Source organism: Camelina sativa, chromosome 18, assembly GCF_030686135.1.
Source record: "Camelina sativa cultivar CO46 ecotype springtype chromosome 18, ASM3068613v1".
Lineage (NCBI taxonomy): Eukaryota > Viridiplantae > Streptophyta > Magnoliopsida > Brassicales > Brassicaceae > Camelina > Camelina sativa.
In genome coordinates, this window is record NC_141897.1 from 14,110,685 (window position 1) to 14,124,069 (window position 13,385).

The 13,385-nt window shown below is 39.8% G+C and overlaps 1 long non-coding RNA gene and 1 other non-coding gene across 2 annotated transcripts; both read right to left on the minus strand.

Annotated features, from left to right (window-relative positions):
- Nucleotides 1–2,026: 2,026 nt before the first annotated feature.
- LOC147922902 (small nucleolar RNA R71) lies at nt 2,027–2,133 on the minus strand. The gene has a single exon (XR_015589891.1). It is a non-coding gene; the product is annotated as a small nucleolar RNA R71 (small nucleolar RNA).
- An 8,458-nt stretch (nt 2,134–10,591) lies between these two features.
- Nucleotides 10,592–11,460, minus strand: LOC147922903 (uncharacterized). Its single transcript, XR_015588862.1, has 3 exons — nt 11,429–11,460; nt 11,258–11,330; nt 10,592–11,144 (listed from the first exon to the last, which is right to left on the minus strand). It is a non-coding gene; the product is annotated as an uncharacterized LOC147922903 (long non-coding RNA).
- Nucleotides 11,461–13,385: the final 1,925 nt, after the last annotated feature.

Below are 13,385 nucleotides of genomic sequence, written 5' to 3' on the forward strand. Positions count from 1 at the left end.
ACAGATGCTTAAGAGCCGAAAATGGGGAGAAACAAGATCAAATCCGAGCATGTACCCGAAGGAGCTATGAAGCAGGAAGAACAGTCTGAACACCAACCCGACTGAAGAGGATCTAAGAACAGAAAGAACAATCCGAGGACCTACCCGAAGAGCAACCCGAGCACATCCTCGTGCACCCCATCGAGCAGACCCTCGGGCAGGACTGGGAAGCTAGGGTTAATGGGTTTCCATATATAAACCTCCCCTCTTCTTCCTCTCGCCCTACCACGTCGCAGACCCTCATAACAGAGAGCGAGAGCTTCTGGGAGAGAAACTGAGCGACTCAAACTCTTTCTACACTTTGTTAGGATTTATTTTACATTTCTTTTGCTATTCTTTTAGATTTCGGTTCTATACCCTTCTACTCTACTCTATTATTAATACAATGCAATTCTCATTTATCTATGTTTTTGTGCTTCTTTCCATGAGATCTTAGTAGTGAAACAAAGTTTCTAGGGATGGGATAGACGATTTTCTGTTCTTGATTGGTTAGGATGTCTTAGCTTTGATATTTGTGTTTTATAAATTCCCTTCTAGATTGGTGTTCTTAATGCTATCAACAGACCGAGAGGTTGAGATTAGATCTAGGGTTTTTTACCATCGAGAGGTGTAGATGAAATGCTTGAATCAATCAATGCTATAGATTTACTCACTTAGCCTAAGAGATTAGATGAGTAAGGGGTTTATTGACAATAATGAATCGGTTTGTATTGCCTGCTTGGTCATGTTTCTCCAACGAGAGTTGGGTAGGGAAGTGATTAAGGTTGATTGTTTCTATCACGAGAGTGTTTTAACAAGATTTTAGAGATTCATTGTCTAGGGAATATTTGTTTGAGACATGTAAGACATCCATATTGGTCAGGAACACTTAGGAGTCGATTACCCCATCCTTAGGAGCTTTTGTATTTAGATTGTTTACATTATTATTCATCACTCGACCCCTTACCCGAACAGGTACACGATCACCTGCTTCGAGTATACCTTCGAGCTGTTCTTGCTTTCATTCTTTACTCGATCACTCCACCCGATCCTGTACTCGAATGCTTGCATCAAGTGCTTAGGTCGTGTGGTTCTTACTTATTTGCTTTCTTTTATTTATTTTAGGATTGTTAGATCAAACCCATTTATTGCTTGGCTTGATTTGCTTGTTTCTGATTGTATCTTATCTGCTAGCATAACAACCATTTATATTGATAACCCTTTGTACTACAACTGCATAGGGAATTGATACCCTGGGTGAAAATCCTGTTATCAATTTGGCGCCGTTGCCATTTGGTTGAAATTAAATTTGCTACGTTTAAGATTTCAGCACTTGCTAGATCAAGTTCTATCTTCCATGTTGGTTCGTTACTGACTTGTTTCCTTTCGTATTTGTTTGTTTTGCATTTCAGGTACAACCCGACCCGTCACTTGGTCCCCTGGATCGGTTTGACCCTCATGTACTCACTCGGTCAACTCCTTGTGCATGCAAACACGATCCAAGGGTAGCAAACACTTGAGTCCCTTCGTCGACAACATCGACAGACCTAGGCTGCTAAGTCAACCACAAGTCCATCAACCACAACCACCAACAATTGAGGAGGAGATGAATAATCAGAATGGTCCAACAGCTCTTCAAGAGAGGACCCACATAGGAGCAGGAGATGCTCCATCTACTCACAGTCAAAGACATGGTATTGTACCACCTGCTGTCCAGAACAATAACTTTGAGATCAAGAGTAGTCTCATCCAGATGATACAGAGCAACAAGTTTCATGGATTGCCAATGGAGGACCCATTGGACAATTTGGATGAGTTTGATAGGCTCTGTAGCCTAACTAAGATCAATGGAGTCAGTGAAAATGGATTCAAGCTCAAGCTTTTCCCATTCTCTTTGGGAGACAAAGCACACATCAGGGAGAAATCACTCCCCAAGGAGTCCATCACCACCTGGGAAGTATGCAAGAAGGCGTTTCTAGCCAAATTCTTCTCCAACTCCAGAATTGCAAGGCTGCAAAATGATATCTCCAGCTTTGTTCAGAAGAGCAATGAGACGTTCAGCGAAGCTTGGGAACATTTCAAGGGATACACTACCCGATGCCCTCATCATGGTTTCAGCAATGCTTCATTGCTAAGTACGCTATACCGAGTTGTGGTCCCAAAGATACAGATGTTGCTGGACACCGCAAGCAATGGTAACTTCCTCAACAAGGATGTCGATGAAGGCTGGGATCTAGTTGAGAACTTAGCTCAATCTGATGGCCATTACAATGAGGAATACGATCGCACTGTGCGATCTACTAGAGAGGAAGATGCCAAGTACCAGAGAGACATGAAATCCCTAAATGACAAGCTGGATAAACTCATGAACCAGCAGCAGCATGTCCATGCCATCTCAGAGGAAGAGCAGTTTCCGCAACAAGATGGGGAGAATGCTCAACTAGAGGATATGAACTACATTAACAACCACAGAGGTTACAACAAAGGGTACAACAACTACAAACCCAACCGGAACATGTCCTACCGTAACCCCAATGTTTTTAATCCTCAAGACCAAGTCTACCTATCCGTAGTCCAAGGGAACCAAAGCCAGAAAAAACCTTTTTTCAATACAATCAAGGCTATGCTCCTAAGCAGCAGTACTCCGGCAACTATAATCAACCGATTGCCCCACCTGGTTTCAAACAACAGCAAGGTCCGCAAAACCTATCTCACGAAGCTGATCTACGCGGACTCATTCAGCTAATGATACATAGTCAAGCATCGGCTGCAATGGACAACGCCAAACGTTTTGCCGAGATGAGCAAAAAGATCGATTCTGGATACAACGACTTGACTGCCAAGTATGATTCCCTCAACACTAAGCTGAGGTACCTAGAAGGCCACCACAACAACCAACCACCCCCAAAGATCAACCAGCTTCCAGGTAAAGCTGTTCAGAACCCAAAGGATTATGTCACTGCCCAAGACATTTTCCTTGATGATGATTATGAGGACTACATCACTGAGGATAGTGATGTTCAAGAAGGGGAGGCTATGGATCATATTGGGATGAATGAGTACCAGTACTACATATTCGAGTATGAACCTGAGCCTTTACCCAAGGAGCCTGATCGAGTTGATGATCGAGCACTAGTTCGAGAATCACAAATCAAGAACCACCCGAAGACAAACCCGATGGTGTTGATCGGATGATACATCGAGTAGAACTTCAGATGACAGATCAACCTGATTTGCTTGTAGCAGCAAAAGGGGAACTAGAGGAAACGTTCAATGCTGCTCTTGACATCCAATTAGAGGCGCTTGCAGAGCGTATGTCCAAGCGAAAAGCTCCACCTCCTAAGCTCTTACCACCACACGAACTTCGAGAGGAAATCATCAAGGAGACAGCTCAGCTAGAGATTGAGGTTAAGGAAGCTGTCAAGGAGATTGGTAATGCAATTCTGAGGAGTGGGATGTGTTTTGATCCCGAACTGCGAATTGAGGAAACATTGGAGGACCCCGGGTCTTTCACTTTGCCATGTTCAATAGGACCCCGGATTTTCGACAACTATTTGTGCGATTTGGGAGCTTCAGTCAGTATCATGCCACTGTCTGTTGCCAACAAGATGGGTTTTAGCAGTTTTAAACCTAGTAGTCTGTATTTGGTTCTAGCTGATAGCACAATCTGACACCCCATTGGCGTTCTGGAAGACTTACCTCTCAGGATTGGAAGAGTAGAAGTTCCTACTGATTTGATGATCCTTGATATGGATAAGGAACCAGATGATCCACTGATCCTAGGAAGACCATTCTTGGCAACAATAGGAGCAGTGATTGATGTGAAGCATGGGAGGATTCCATAACCTCTCCCTCCTAAAACCCATGCTTAAAGAGCATGAAGAGTCAAGGTTAGTGACTTAAAACAAGCTCACTTGGGAGGAATTCCCAAAAGTATCCTTTATTTTGTTTTAATTCTTATTTATTTATTTTATCTTATTTTCTATTTTTGCATATTTTCATTTATCTAACAAAAAAAAGAATAAAAGGAAGAAAGATAAATTTTGGGGAACCCGAGGCTCTACCTGAATACGTACCCGACGCGCCTGATCGTGTTCCCACTCAGGTGGCGAGTGGAGTACGAATTCCACAAACCCAAGCCCAAGTTGCTAACCCTCTTATCTTTAAAGGGACTAGAATCCTTCTCCTTCAGCAGCACAAATCGATAAGTCTCTCAACCCTAAAGCTTTTTGCATTCCTACTTTCTATTTCTCTCTCAAGGGAATTGAGACTTTTCAATTTCTTGGGAACTAACCCTCCTACTCTCGAAGTTTAGCTTTTCTCTCTTTTCAAGGATTCAACAATGACTCCAAAGGTGAAGACTTACCAAAAGAAGGGGAGCAGATCAACCTCCACCGCTGCTAGAACCGGAGGTGATGCCGCCGAAGCTCGCGATTCACAAGGAAGGGGAGATGATCCACATTTTCAACCGTTAGCTGGACGTTTCGCATCCCCAACCCGATGCTCAAACCGATCCACCACCCGAGAAGGTGCTCGAGCAACCGATCGTGTAGAGACCCACGTTCTTTCTCCCGACCCAGTAGCTGTTGCAATCCACTGATCTCCTTGATGTAGGGACCTATCTACGTCCGAGAGAACCGTTATTGATCCTATGGAGGTCGATTCTGATGCCAGTGGAGGAGAACCAGAGGAGATCCAAACCTCACGGTTAAGGAGCAGAGTTGCGGTTGCAAGAGGGAAGAGACCAGCCTTTGAAAGGGCTGAGAAGGTGGCCGAGAGAGCAGCTGAGGAAGAGAATCGAGACTCAGAGGAGGAGAGCCATGACCGAGAGGAGGAGCAGAGAGAACGCACACGCCTAGATTCGCGGAGGCGGAAGCAGAAAGAGGTGGAAACTCCGCGAAGCTCAAAGTCCTCTGCAATATGAGCTTTGTAGGAACTCGTTACCCTCACTGAGAAACTATGAAGCAATTGGGCATCGCTAGAGACGTTGAGTTCCTGTTTGACATGTGCCACATGGGCCAGATGATGCGAGCCAACCTCAAGGCTTATGAGGAGGAGACGGTACACTTCTTATCCACGCTACGGTTACACTTTTTCGAAGATCACCCAACCCTATTACCCGATGGGGGGATCGGGTTCATCACTTTCTTTGTGCGAAACAAGGAGTACCGGCTTACATTCAAGGAGATGGAGAAGCTGTATGATTTCAAGGCTGGGAGTGGAGAAAACATGGAGGTGAGTAAGGGAGAGATGAAGTCCCTATGGCTGACAATAGGAGACAAGCTTCCCTACAAGTCTACAAGCTCCAAATCTGCTCAAATAAGCAGCTCTGTTTTGAGGTACTTTTATAAGTCTCTAGCTTGCACCTTATTCGCTAGGAAGGAGACTGGGAATGTGAACGATCATGAGCTTCAGCTGCTAGACATTGCCTTGTGTGGAGTCTTAGACAATGCTAGGGTTGGTACACCGCTAGTAGGAGATGTTGCGGATACTAGCATGGTCTTTGTGCTGCTCGACCAGTTCCTCTACCTGAAGTCTTGGGCAATGAAAACTGAGAGGATAGATGGAGCTGGAGAGATCTCCATAGGAGGTTTGGTCACACCGATTTTGGTAGCTTGCGATGTGCCCCTAAAGGGAGTGGTTCATGAGCCGAGATGGCTAGACATTGACTACCTCACGCTGGCGAGATTCTTGGCTTATGAGAGGCCAAATGATATTTTCTTGTTCAAGTTTGTCCACCCAGCTGCCGGAGCCGCCCAAATGATCCTACCCAACGTCGTGTGCACCAAAGTCGAGCTAGGGGACAACATAGACTTCACACCACCTTTGGAGGAGCTGTACAATCCGGAGGAGGAATCCGAAGCTGAGGGAGAGCAAGCAGAGCAAGGACAGGGAAACAACTCGGATGAGTATGATTTTGAGGAGTATGTGTGCTCTCAAAAGCAACTTTTTGGGGTAAGGAAAGCTCACAAGAGGATTGGCTGGCTGAAAATGATGAACAAATTCCTAGCCAAGAAGGTAAAAGACCTCATTGGCTCAGTGAAGGTAATGGGAGGACAGATCAAGGAGCTGCAAGACAAGGCAAGCTGTGCCTCAGCTCCCACTTCGGCATATGCACCCACATGGATGGGAAGAAGCGGACCATTGGGAGGAATCCGAGGACTAGCACCTCCAGAGCCTCACAGGGCATCCTCCTACGAACCCCAAGCAGAGGAGGGTGTTATCAGACCAGATTCCTACCCGACGCCTAACCCGATGGGGTACACGATGCCCTATCCGATGCAACCTCCGAGTACACATCCGGGTGACCACTTAGGTACTTTTCCTCCGCCTTACCAGATGTCGTATCAGATGCCCTACTCGATGCACCCTGCAAGCGCCTATACGGGTGACCATTTCGGACCTCTACCACCATACCCATCATATTACCCAATGCCCTACCCGATGAGCTACGCGAGCACTTACCCGATCAATCCCTCGGATGCTGGTCCGAGCAGGTCGTCCGTGCGCATAACCGAGCTCTCTGATGAGCGAATCCCGACACCTGCTGAAGCCGGTGGCGACCCTGGCTACACGTTGGCAAGTATGGAGGCTGCTACAACCTCCTTCTTCACCAAACCATGAGGTACCACATTCATCCAACCTTTGTAAATAATATTGCATTTAATTTTATTTCATTTTGTGTGATTCTTGGGTTCTTTTTCAGATTTTTATTTACACAGGGACTATGTAACTTAAGTTTTGGGGAGGGTCCTAGAATGTATATAACATTGTGTTTTATTTTTTTATTTCAAATTTTTGCATGCTAGTTTTCTTCATTTGAGTCTGCATCTATATGCTAAAAAAAGTCCTAAAAATAAATTAAAAAACAAAAAACAAAAAACAAAAAAAAACAAAAAACAAAAAAAAACAAAAAAAAAGTGTTCATGTAGTTGCATTTTCATATTAGGATTGAGTCTAGATTGCTTCATATAGGATTGTTGCATATGCATTTTAGGGGACAATGATTAAAACCACCTTGTTTAATGCCAAACCTTAAGATTGAAGCTATAGCCCTTAATCACAGTTCATTGTTGCTAGATCAATCTTTGGAAAAAAAATGAAAAATCTTCGTTTAAAACCTTGTGTCTTTTGAAAGTTTCCTCCACTTGGTTGAACATTGAATCATCTCTATATTATTGGACTTAAACTGAACTTAAATTGTCTTGCTTATGGAATTTGAATACTTGCTCATGGTAACTCTAAACTCGGGTTAACACTCCATTTTTACCAATCTTTTCGTTTAACCCAATTCGTTTTTCCCTATCCTTGAACCCAAACCTTTCTTTCAAACCTTGTTGTGAATTGTTGAGTGAGGCCTTTTTATTGTGTTATTTGTTGTGAAACCTTGAGAGTATTGAGAACGACAAAGAACTGGATCTTGTTTTAGCTAAGTTTAGAATCATTTGGACTAGCTAATAGGATCGGTTTTGAAAGATAGGTGGTTAGCATGATTATTTGGGGTTGGGTTGAGGAATAAAAGAGAAATTAAAGAAGAAAGTCCCTAAGTCTCTAAGTAAAAAAAAAAAAGAGAAAAAGATCTACCTATAGTCTCCTAGAAAAGAAAAAAAAAATATATATATAAGAATATTATTAGGAGTTTAGCAAAGAAAAAAAAAAGAGTTAGATGTTTAAAGTTTAGACCTTAGGGATTATAAAAAAAAAGAGTTAAAATCAATGATGTGGATAGTTTTATTTTAGGGGGTTTGATAAAAAAAAAAAAAAAAAAAGTGAATGAGAAAAGGGGTAGATTATCAAGAGCTAAGCTTTGTATGCCCAAATTGTTCTCAATCTTAGATAGTTTTCACAACTGTCTAGCACTCATTCTTTTGACATTAAGCCACCCAAAGAAATTGTTTAAAAACCACCCTACCAAAAGCCTTACCCTTGAGCTTGATTCACCTTTCATTTGCAATAATTTACCAAACACTTTAATGAATTTGAAAGAGATGTTCTTTGGAATTGCAAGTCTTTACTTTTAGTTGGAGGATGAACTAGATCGATGCATGGTGATAAGCATAGAAAAATATTTGTAAGTATGTTGATTGATCTTAGCACCATTAAACTATCTTTAAGGACTATAGCTTGAATCCTTCGCTTAGCTCAAAAGGTTATGAGTCCCATGTTTAACCTCTTCTTCCTACTTCCTTGCTAGAGGACTAGCAAGATTTAAGTTTGGAGGTCTGATAACTCTCTAATTTACAAGTTTTAAGCATCCCTTTTTGTCCATGTTTTGCATTGTTTTTACCCTAACTTTAGCATTTTTAGGTCATTTACTGTAGGAATCCACATTTAGGGCATTTAGGGTGTTGCATTCTTGCATTTGCATATTTTGGATGAAAACAGGTGCTTAAGAGCCGAAAATGGGGAGAAACAAGGTCAAATCCGAGCATGTACCCGAAGGAGTTATGGAGCAGGAAGAACAGTCCGAACACCAACCCGATTGAAGAGGATCTAAGAACAGATAGAACAATCCGAGGACCTACCCGAAGAGCAACCCGAGCACATCCTCGTGCATCCCATCAAGCAGGACTGGCAAGCTAGGGTTAATGGTTTTCCATATATAAACCCCTCCTCTTCTTCCTCTCGCCCTAGCACGCCGCAGACCCTCAGAACAGAGAGCGAGAGCTTCTGGGAGAGAAACTGAGCGACTCAAACTCTTTCTATACTTTGTTAGGATTTATTTTACATTTCTCTTGCTATTCTTTTAGATTTCAGTTCTATACTCTTCTACTCTACTCTATTTTTAATACAATGCAATTCTCATTTATCTATGTTTTTGTGCTTCTTTCCATGAGATCTGAGTAGTGAAACAAAGTTTCTAGGGATGGGATAGACAATTTTGTGTTCTTGATCGGTTAGGATGTCTTAGCTTTGATATTTGTGTTTTATAAATTCCCTTCTAGATTGGTGTTCTTAATGCTATCAACAGACCGAGAGGTTGAGATTAGATCTAGGGTGTTTTACCATCGAGAGGTGTAGATGAAATGCTTGAATCAATCAATGCTATAGATTTACTCACTTAGCCTAAGAAATTAGATGAGTAAGGGGTTTATTGACAATAATGAATCGGTTTGTATTGCCTGTTTGGTCATGTTTCTCCAATGAGAGTTGGGTAGGGAAGTGATTAAGGTTGATTGTTTCTATCACAAGAGTGTTTTAACAAGATTTTAGAGATTCATTGTCTAGGGAATATTTGCTTGAGGCATGTAAGACATCCATATTGGTCAGGAACACTTAGGAGTCGATTACCCCATCCTTAGGAGCTTTCGTATTTAGATTGTTTACGTTTTTATTCATCACTCGACCCCTTACCCGAACAGGTACATGATCACCTGCTTCGAGTATACCTTAGAGCTGTTCTTGCTTTCCTTCTTTACTCGATCACTCCACCCAATCCTGTACTCGAAAGCTTGCATCGAGTGCTTAGATCTTGTGGTTCTTATTTATTTGCTTTCTTTTATTTATTTCAGGATTGTTAGATCAAACTCATTTATTGCTTGGCTTGACTTGCTTGTTTCTGATCAAATCTTATCTGCTAGCATAACAACCATTTGGATTGATAACCCTTTGTACTACAACTGCATAGGGAATTGATACCCTCGGTGAAAATCCTGTTATCAATCTCACAAATCATTTCTTAAATTAATATATTTACATCCTCAGTTCTAACGGACCCTTTTCTTATTTTTACTAAACTCATGACAGTATTAAAATTTTAAATATTTTTAACACTTTTTGTTCTACCAATACTCATTATAATACCATTTAGTGATTGTTTTATCATTTTTTATTTCCAAACTTATTACAAAATATGATTCTCCCTTATCCGATCGAATTATAGTAAAATGAAAATAAATATTGTATCCAATCCGTTATGAAGCACATATATCCGCAAGTTTTTTCCTATGCTGTTAAAATATTCACATTTTTTTCATTGTATCAAAATTCATTATATTACCATTTACTCGTTTTCTACTATTTTATCTAAATTCATTACACTAATGTATTAATCACTATGATGGACCGCACTATAGTGAAACAAAATTGTAATATATTTTCATTTATTATAAATCGATGTATCTGTAAATATTCTCCCTTGCTGTAATACGGATCAGATCCTAGTACTTTTTGATAAAATCATTGTCAACAGGATTAATATAATAAGATATCTTGTTGGTTTCCAACATCGATAATATGAACCATTATTAGAAATGAGCGTTTGGAGAGCAATACTTTTTGTGAGTAAAATTTGATTGAAGTGGACGAGGGGGATGCAAATTAATTAAATTATCTATCCCCATTCTAATAGACTTACTGTCCCCAACGAGAAATTGAGTTCCTTTTTGTAGTGCGAGTCCAGCTAACATGGAAGAGTAACCACAAGATTATTATCTAAAAGCACGTTCATCTAGAATAGATTCATCTTTGAAGTATTTGGTGATGTATCTTGTTTTGATCGGTTTTTATGTTTTTACTTTTTTTTCTGCTTTTCATATATATTTTATTGAGTCAATGAGTGTTTATTAGGGTCCTTTAGTTCTCAATCGAGCTTTTACAGGTTTTAAGAAAGTTTGGAGGAAAATGAGCCATCTTGATTAAAAATAAACATCAAAGAAGAAACATAAGAAAAATGCTTCACAAAAGATCTTGGTGGTCAGTACCGGTCTATCTCTTTCTGGTTCTTGACTGTCAGCTTCACAGAAGATTCTGGTTCTTGACTGCCAGTTTACAGATTGGTAAGGCACTATTTGGGCACTGTTTAAAAACTGGTCACTAATTTGGGACCTTTTAATTTCACTTGAAGTAATGAACAAATATGATATGGTAAAATTCTACGAGATTTTGATGAAGGAAGTGTGATGTTTGCACCGCTTGATCTAGCAGCTATGTCAAAGGAACTGGTGACGTAGCTGCCGGATCAAGAGGTGCAACCATCACACCTCCTTCATCAAAATCTTGCACAAGTCTACCACTTCATACTTGTTCATAACTTCTAATGACGTGAAAAGTCCTAAGGTGGTGATCAATTTGCAAACAGAGCCCAGATAATGTCTTCTCAGTCTACAAACGGGTGAAGAGAAACTCTAGTCACGAAAAACACAAACCAAATCACATTTATCAAAACGAAGTAGATGAGAATAAAACAAGAAACATCAAAAGCAAAGTAACAGTTTTATACTTGCTAAGAAGAAGATACCTTATTTTCTCCACATTCAAAATGAGAGATCCAAACACCAAAACCAGCAATGAGAGATATATATTCAATCAATCTGATACCATAAAAGAAAAAGAGATCTATTCATATTATGTAAAGACGAGAAAAAGAAGACTGATTCACTGTAGCGTAGGGTGATGAAGGTGAACATACCTCTACTATGAGGAGAATGTAGAGAAGAACACGACTTTGTTTTTCCTCCTTCCATAGATTACTGGATTTTATAAAGCTTCAAAACATATACAATTTATTTTTGCTTTATTCACAAATGCATCCAGTCAAAGTTTCCACTGCTCAATTTTATATGTTTCCATACTCAAAAATCTTAATTTACAAAATTAATCATTTTAAAGTATGTGTATAATTTATTTCTCTTTTTGCTTCATAAAAGAATCAGGAAAAAACAAAAAATTTGAATAAGACATATTTAAATCTCTCTAAACAGTAACAAGAGATTTATTTCAGATTTTTATTACATGTGTTTTGGTTACACTTTAATATGATTGTTTGAGGTCAACGTAAGGAATGTGGGTTATTATATCTCCGAAAATGTTAAAAAAAAAATTCTATCTACAAAAAATAGTAAGTGGCAAGATTTGGTTTTATCGTTATGATAAGTATTGTTCTAAGAACCAATCATGATGGTTCACTCCAAAATGTTTTCATAGGGTAAAACTATGTAATGTGAACATTTAAGAGGTCTAAACACAATTATCATAATAAACATTTTTTACTCGACCAAAACTTTGCTATAATACTGTTTATCTCTTCTCAAATACTTTTTGATAATTTAAAGCAGTTTATACTGGAAAGGCTTGTGCAACGGTTTTTAGAAAAATCTCCTTTCCAGCTTCTGATAGAAAATGAGTAGATCATCCTTGAGTTCTCTGGTTTACCTTTTCCACAATATAATTGAAAATTTTGCTTTTTCTTTTTGCCAATAAATTCAAGGAGACCCAGATAATTCTCACAACCTCGGTCATTTTTAATATTTAGAATCTTTCTTAGTCTTGTTTTAACATGTTGTTTTACTTGGGAGCCAAAGGTGATAGCTGACTTTTTAAGGTTAATAGTTTGTCCTTAAATTCTCTCATAGTCCTATAAAATCTTCATTATGGTAGAGCAAGACCTTTTATGAGCATGAAAAAAAAGGGCATCATCTACAAATAATAGATGATTTAGTGCTGAAGAAACTAATATCAAAATTGAACAATAAAAAACTAATAAACTCAAGAGATATGTATATAGAAGATCAATCATATTCATGATTAGATCAATCACTATCTCCATTAGATCAATTACCTCCTAGGAATATAAGATACGTATCTCCAGTTATGTTAACTAGTATATTGTATTTATTGTTGTACATTTACTCTAGCACGATCATACCCTGTATAAATACTAATCGTAAGAATCATCCATTCATATATACTTTACATGGTATCAAGAGCCTAGAGCCTAGATCTCTAAAACACTTATTATTTTCTTCTTCTTCTTTTGTTTTTCCCACCATGAGTTCATCCCCTCATGCTTTCGTTTCTGACACAATCATGGTTGACTCACACACCCTTCTTACAATCAACATGAGTAATGTTCCCAAACTTACTCCCACCAACTACCTTATGTGGAGCCTTCAAATGCATGCTCTTCTCGATGGGTATGGCCTTGTTGGTCATCTTGACGGTTCCATGGTGGTTCCAGAAGCCACTGTCACCATCGCTGCTACAACCTCTGAAAATCCGGCGTATAAACTCTAGAAAAGGCACGATCGTCTCATTTACAGCGCCCTTCTTGGTGACATTGCTATTGTGCAACAACCCATGGTCTCTCGCACCATTACTGCTCGTGACGTATGGGAGACCTTAGCCTCCACTTATGCCAATCCTATTTGTGCTCATATCCGCCAACTCAAGACTCATATCACTAATTGGAAGAAAGGTGACAAGACCATTTAAGTGTATCTTCAAGGTCTTATTACCAAATTTGATCAACTTGCAATTCTTGGCAAACCTGAAGGCATTGAAGATCAGATCGAGGTTATTCTTGGTGGTCTTCTAGAAGAATACAAATCTGTTGTTGATCAAATCGACGACAGAGACACTCCTCCGAC